The following is a 7,519-nucleotide window of genomic DNA, read 5'->3' as shown; positions in this document are numbered from 1 at the left end:
GCAGCTCTCAGGTTGAGCAGCCAAGGAACATAAAATACAGAAGAAATAACAGGTAATTCTGACTGCTTTTGCAGATAGAAAAGTTCTGTGATTTGCCCTTATGGCCACACAGAGCTGGGAAATCAACCCTCCAGTCCTGAGCTGGAAAAAGACCATTCTGGCTCCTGCTGCAGACGCTGCCCTCTGTTTCCGTTCCACTAGAGCACATTAGGCTGACAACCTCCAGCGCTACGCTGCAGGGATGTGAGGCTGCACGTCCGTTCAGTCAGGGCCAGGCTGACTGTCCTGGAGACAAAACCCCTTTCTGGTAGAGGTGCAGTCTAGAGGGGAAGAAGGCTGATTCCTTACCTGTGCCAGCCAGGCTGCATCCCAACAGGACTAAACATCCCTCTTTGGGGGAGGAAGGGAGAGGGCAAGGTGAGAAGACAGTGTAATCCTTTCAGCTGAGACTCTGCCAGGGATGCTGCTAATTAGCAGAGAGCGGACATATCATGGCTGGTGAGAGACAGGCACGTTCTGTGTTGCAAGACAGTGCCTTCAACCAGCTCTTATCTGTGAGACACGTACACTGTGAGCTCCCTGATCCTGTTTGCTTTGTGGGAGCCGTCCCAGCAATGCCAGCCAAGTCCTTGATGCCCGCTGTGCTGTCCTCAGTCTTGTGTGAAACCCGTGATGGGATTTTGGACAGACCAAAAGTCTTGGTTGTGAATCTTATTTTCACTGTTTTAATACAATCAAACCCATTTTGTATAGACATACAGAGTGGCTGCGACTTCCAGGTCATGGGAAAAGGCTGGTACTGGAGAAGCAGCTGCATCTCTTACATTTCTCAGGTATCTTAGAGAGATGTGAGTGTTGTACCCGTAGCTAACAGAAGCAATGATGAGGTATTTTCAGTCTCTACCAGAAGAGAAACGGTGGTCCAAAACTGTACCTCTGTGTGTGTATCGTTTTCATGCGCTGCAGCTCGGAAGTCTTTCCAGTGCAGACTACTAAATTTGATCAGTTGGTGTCTGGTCTAATTTATACTGATCTGAATCTGCCAGAGTCCAGTTTAAGTTGTGGGATTGTGTCTGGTCTGCTTGGAATCAGCACCTGTTCCAGAACCCCTAGGTTCTGGAATGCACATCCATCAGCTGAGAAGAGCCAACAAACTCATCACCAGGCCTTGCAGCATCCTTCCATAGATTTTATTTAGATTCCCTGACAACATAATGAGACCAAGCCATTAGGCCTGAACTAACTTTACTTTTCAGCATGAGTATGACTTAGCACCTAAACATGAATGCTCACTCAATAGTGGGCCCCTCTGGGAGTGGGAACCTGCCCTTCTGGTGAGGCATGATAAACGATGCATTAGAATTCGGGCCTGTAGACAGCTTGCATCTGCTTCTGTAAATTGCTTCTAAGCAGGGACATCCCTAATGGTAAGATATGATAACAATTTGAACAAAGAACTAAGCATGTAGCTCTCAGGTATTAGCAGTTGATCAATACTACTAAAGCTAAAAGGTAACCAATAGACTGTCATTGCCAGTAGACACATAGAACCAAGTGTGCAGTAGGATAAGAGGACTACAGCTATATAACTTACTGAATTGTATGTGTGGATGCTTTAGATAAAATTATATCAAGATGACAATGTAAAGCATAAACCCCCCTGAAATTTACTGTGCTTGGGAGACGTGTACGGAGGTTTGAACCCCGTGCGCTCCCAGCGCCAATAAGGGTCTGTGCTTTACAGAGTGTACTGTGAAGTGATTCATTTGAATTACTGCCTTATGGATCTTTCAATCTGGCATAGTCCTGAGACACAGCTAACTGCTGGGCATGTAAGCTCCTGACTAAACCTAGTATGAGCAGTTCAAGAGATGAGCTGAGACTGATGAAAGCAACTAGCTGATCCCTACAGAAGCAGAGATTAAACATACTCAGCTGCACACTAATGCAGCTACCCAAGGCAAACCCAAGCTGTGCTGGGCCAAAATGTGCTTTAAGAAATACCAGTGAAGGCCTTAGCATGACTGAGAGCTGGCACAAAAACAAGGGGAAAAGGGTGAGTATAAGTGCTGTTTGCACTGTGCAAGACTTCTATGGAGAAGGAAGGACTGGTCTTCAGCCTGAGCAGATTCCTCACACCTATTAAGTTGACAGGGCTGCTATCGGGTTTTCCCTATATAGATCCTACAAACCCGTACAGGTGATTATTTTATGAGCAAAGAGGGGAACACCTGAAGCAGAAGAGAACAGCAGCAGGGACCTCCAAGGCTCTGCTGGGAGAAGAGGGACAGGCCATGATCAAACACAGCCCAGTGCGTTGTGCCAGGCTCCAAAAAGTGACTGGACTGCTGTAAAGGTCCTTGACAGAGGCACAGTGCTGATCCCAAAACCATACCCCTGCACCCTGGCTGCAGAGCGCCTCCTGTAATTGGCTACGAGCTTTAGGGAACAAAATCCAATTTACCTGCCACAAAGAAGAGCTAGATGAGGCCTCCCCAAAGCGTGCTGAGCATAGGAGGGCTGCCAGTTCCCATCCCTGCGCTGCTCCCCTCCGGCCGGATCCGGAGGGAAGGGGGAAGGGGCAGCGGCGGCAGCAAGTGCAGGAACAATTCACTGGAGAGCCACGGCGCTCTTTGCAGTTTGCCCACTAATTACTATTAAGCCCTGGTTCCTTTTTGTGTTCCAAGGCGCGTCTTCAATGTGGCACTGCTTCTTGGGCCTTTCATGCGGCTGGGCTAACCCCTGAATAGCAGGCTTCGCCCCCCCTCCCTTCCCCGCTACCTCTCTCCCCCTCCCTTTTTCTTTCCTCCTTTTGCTTTTCTGATAGTATTTTCTGTCCATGTTGTGTAAGGCCCTAAATGAATCTTGACTGCCCCTACAGCCGACTGGAGACGAACAAAAGCGTCCCATTCCAGTGGCCACAGCGCCATTGTGTGCCCTAACAATGCACTAATTGGCGGTGACAATTGTGCGGCCCGGGAGGAAGAGGGGGACGGGGGGGGGGACGGGGGGACGGACGGACATGGGTCTTTTCCAATCAGTGAGGAGAGTCAGTAAAAAGGAGCGTGAGGAGCCAGAAACACGCTCTCATCCGCATCTCCTGCGTGTATGTCCCTGCCAGTCCCAAGCAGTTTGCTCCAAGTTCCCCCCAGATTCCCGCATAGAAGGGTAAAGCGAGTGATTTTAATGGGTGGCTATGCAGAGCAAGAGATGTGTAAAGTAAATGCGTCATCCCGCAGGCTGTCTCGCCATCCCAGAGGCTCAGGAACCCATGTGATGAGGACACCACTGAGATATTCATGAGAAAAGATCACACACAAAGCCAAGGGGACGCTGGTGCTGCAGCACTTCGCTCTGGGTACACGTGTGAGAGACAGCTCACCTCTTATTGAACTGAAATACCCTTTCTTTGCATAAGGACAGTGGGATGCAAGGACAGGGTGTCCTACAGTGCTCTGCTGGGGTAGGCTGTCCTGTAGAGCAGGAGCTTGCAGAGCTGTTGAGAGTAAGGAAACACATCTGGGCCACATCTCCAGCACCGGCTGAGCTGAGGATGGGAGGAATGAAAGGGACATGTGCCACAGACTGAGGCTTTTTACTGCCACTGTGACACCTCCCAGGACTCAGAGGGAGGGACCAACCCAGCCTCATACTGAGATTCAGCTTGAGTGAGCCCGTGGTCTCTCAGAGCTGTCCCAACACAAAGTTAGCCCTGGTGTTTGGGGGGCTGATGTATCTCATGAGTAAGGGACAGGCTTCAGCGCTACTCATAAGCTTTCAAGATCAAACCTGGGACAGGAAATGGCATAGACAATGTTTCTGAGAAAGAAATATAGAAAGTTTACCCAGTTGCCTAGGCTAAAAATCAATTCAGTTAAGAGATGTGGGGTTAGATGCTGAAGCGCTCAACATCTACCCAATGTTTTCCAAACAAGCCTGTATCAGCTCCCTCTGGAACTTTGGTTCATGACAAACAAAACAAGGCAAGCTAGGCTGGTGGCCACACTCAGGTTTATGAAGGGATCTGAAATGCCCCTTCCAAAGGAAATGATTCTCTGTTTTGAAGTGGGCTGATTTTCGAGAAGCACTGTCCAGAGTAGGGTCAGGAAGCAGGTAACTCTCCCACCGCTTGTAGGACAGCTACAGGACAGCTGTAGGACTGCTGTGCTGGAGAACACTGGTGCTACATGCATTGATTGAAAAGAACTACTTCCTGCATCTGAAAAGAAAAAAGAGTACACCTTCCCATGCAGTGGCATTTAACCAGGGAACAACTACACAGGAACCACCTCTAGTGGAAGAGCAATACGTGGTTTGGAGAAGAAATCTTGCTATAACCTCATGAAGAGCAGGGAGGACAAACTGGAGCCGCAGACCCATGGCCATGCAGGCACTGTGCCTGGATCTAAACTCCCTGGTGCTCTGACTGATCGGGACTGGCATTTCAGTTTGGTCCACTACATATAAACACTGAGCTCAGCTGCAAAGTCTGGTCCTGCAGCCAAGAGGGGAAGCCTACTGTGAGCCCAGTGTGAGAGGTGGAGCTGCAACAGCCTAGAGCTGAAAGAGTGCTGAGTCCAGGGCACGCTGTGTAGGAATGCTGGGACCCTGGACTCTTGCCCTTTTCACCTCCTGGCTGCCCTGACCACAGTATTTTTCTTAATGTCATCTTAGCTTTTATGGGTCCTTGTCAGCATTCCTATGAAACACCAGAGGACAATTCAGGTCAGATACATCTCTGGTCCTGGTAGGAACCCTCATCTCTCTCCAGTGGTTGCAAGGTGGACTTGTCAGCTGCATTAGGCTCCTAAAACTTGGTGGTGCCAATATCCTCTCTGAGTCAAAGCCACTAGTTACCTGCTCTAAACATAGTAAACGTGCCGCTTGTGCTCACCCTCCCCTAGCTGGCCTCCACACAGCTCCTGCCAACAGCTATGGAAACATTCCCATGGATTACCATGGGTGCTGGAGGAGGGCCTTATATAGTGAGACTTCTCTGCCTCCCCTTTGCCCTAAGCCCTTCACAGAAGTACTTTATTGTTTTATGACAGCGCAGTAACACTTGATGTAAATCCCTATGCATGGCTAACAATGTCAATACTGTGTAAATGCCTACAGTAGAGACGCTTATTTTATTCGACTGTTGCCCTCTTTTACCTGTTATCAGCCAGGGTTAACTCTGTGCTAGATGTATATGCATTTTACAAGGAATCTGCCAATTTTATACACTGCTACAGCTCATGTCTCTGAACACCGAGAGCCCAGCTCTGGTTATCCACAAACTACAGTTTTAATTGAAGTCAACAGAGCCTGTACCTGCTTAAAGGATCAGTCATGCTGTCTGTTAAATCAGAGGCAAGTGCCCTTCAGAAGTGCAGAGTCCAAGCTGGAACAGGACATTTTGCAGTATGTACACAACAAACAACATCCACCAGTGTCACTAACAATTGCGTGCTGATGTCTGATGAGAGAATGTGCTGGAGTCTCAGTTCTTCCACCCTAACCTTGCTCCTGTCAGAATCAGTACACCTTGCTCTCAGAAATCAGTGGGAATACTTACAGGGGAAGGCACAAGTCAGTGGAGAGATACTCATCATGTTCCATGATTTAGTTATTGCACTTTAGGTACCGGCCTGCAGTGTCAGTCACAAATGAGATTAATTTATAATCTTTAGGGCTATGAAAGCACTTTGGACTGAAGTGCTCCATGCACACTGATTACAGTTACAGATTCAGTAACTTAGAATCACAGAATCATTTAGGTTAGAAAAGATCATTGAATCTAACTGCTAACCTAATACTGCCAAGTCTACCACTAAATTGTGTCCCTAAGCATGCCAACATCTCTTTTAAATGCCTCCAGGGATAGTGACTCAATCACTTCCCTGTGCAACCTGTTCCAATGACTGACATTTCAACTTGTACCATTTTATTTTTAAACAATACTTAACTTTACTAACAATTCCTTCTTATTCACCTCTAAGCACATCGTATCATACCTACATAATAAACACCTGGGAACTTCTAAGTCAATGAAAGTTCAGCCCTTAACACAAGCTCTTATCTGCCTTCTCTTGCTTACCCAGATGAGCCTTACAACTTAATTTTTAATATCTGAGGCTAATGCCTCTAACTCAGTTATAGAAAATCAAGTCACTTCCTATAAAGAGCAGACTGACTTTTTAGCATGTTTACAGCCGCAATGCCAAGTTTTATATTTGTCTATGCTTAAAATGGTTGGAATTTACTCCTGCTTGCCTTGGAGATTTTGTCTGGTTTTACTTGTGACACCTGATTATCTGAGATGCTTTTCACCACCTTCTCATAGTAGTAATACTCAGGCCTCTAGATGGGACCTCTATTTTGGAGATCATTTAGCTAAACAAGAACTCTAAAAAAGACAGTCCAGTGCTATGCACACACATACAGAATGCTTTCATTTGCCCTCAGTATGCTTTTCACTGAAAAAGGTATGGTAAGCCCCAGATCTGAAGGTCTCTCTCCGTCCCTAAAGAAGGATCCCATTTGGGTTAATCTGTTACCATACTGTAATCTGGACTGTATCATACACAATCTGGAAAATTTGAAAGGAAAAGAGGTCTTGTTTCCTTGAGCCTGGAGCACAGTTCTGGACAAGGAGCTTGTACCATTTTGACAGTGTCCTCAGGACTTCACAGACTTGTGAACACTGTCAATCCCTGAAGAAGAGCTGCATTGCACTTCTGCCACCTTTTAGAAAGCCACTCAACTTCCTATATTAAACCAAATGCTGTTAATTCTGGTCTAAGAGCTAGAGGGGTAACTTTAACAAATGAACTGCCCTCAACTTTAAGAGAAGAGCTAGAGCTTGACTTGGCATGCTCAGGTGATACAAACCATAATATCACTCATGGGACTTGGCCATAGGAGATGATCAACCCTCTTGGTTCAACCTATTGTAAAGCATTTAACATGCAATAAGAATATGAAAGTACAAAACCCAAAAGACTTGCTGCCTTGGTTAAAAGATTTGCCCGTGATCTAATAGTCCCAAGCACATAAGCTTATATGGTTATAAACCACTGACTTGTCCCACCAGCATGAGGAGTATTAACCATGAAGAGAACAAGGCGGGTGGATGCTCTGTGGGTGCCAGTCCCTTTGCTACTGCTTCCCGGGGGACCTGGATGGGAAGCTGCAATTCACAGTCTGACTGGTATTTTCTGTGGCCTGCTGCATTGAAGGCTAGCTGATAAATTAACACAGATGGCTAACAGACCAACCCCAAAAGCATGGCTGTGTGGGTGTGCACGCAGCAGTTAAGAACAGAGCTGCCAAGGTAAGATTATTTGGCAGAGTTACACTTCACAGGAGGGCACAGCTTTCATGTAACGAGCCTGCACAACAGGGAGAAAAATCCCACCACTGTAGCTCCTGACTGGAACCAAAGGAAAGGTTGCTTGAAACTCCAGCCCTCAGTTGCCCATGACAGCTATTGGAGTATGTCCTGTCAGCATCTATTTCAGTGATGGTTCATACA

Source organism: Pezoporus wallicus, unplaced genomic scaffold (assembly GCF_028554395.1).
Source record: "Pezoporus wallicus isolate ANWC-B61680 ecotype Strahan unplaced genomic scaffold, APGP_CSIRO_Pwel_v1 contig_4710, whole genome shotgun sequence".
NCBI classification, from domain to species: Eukaryota; Metazoa; Chordata; class Aves; order Psittaciformes; family Psittacidae; genus Pezoporus; species Pezoporus wallicus.
The sequence above is the reverse complement of the archived record's forward strand: the minus strand, read 5'-3'. Positions refer to the sequence as shown.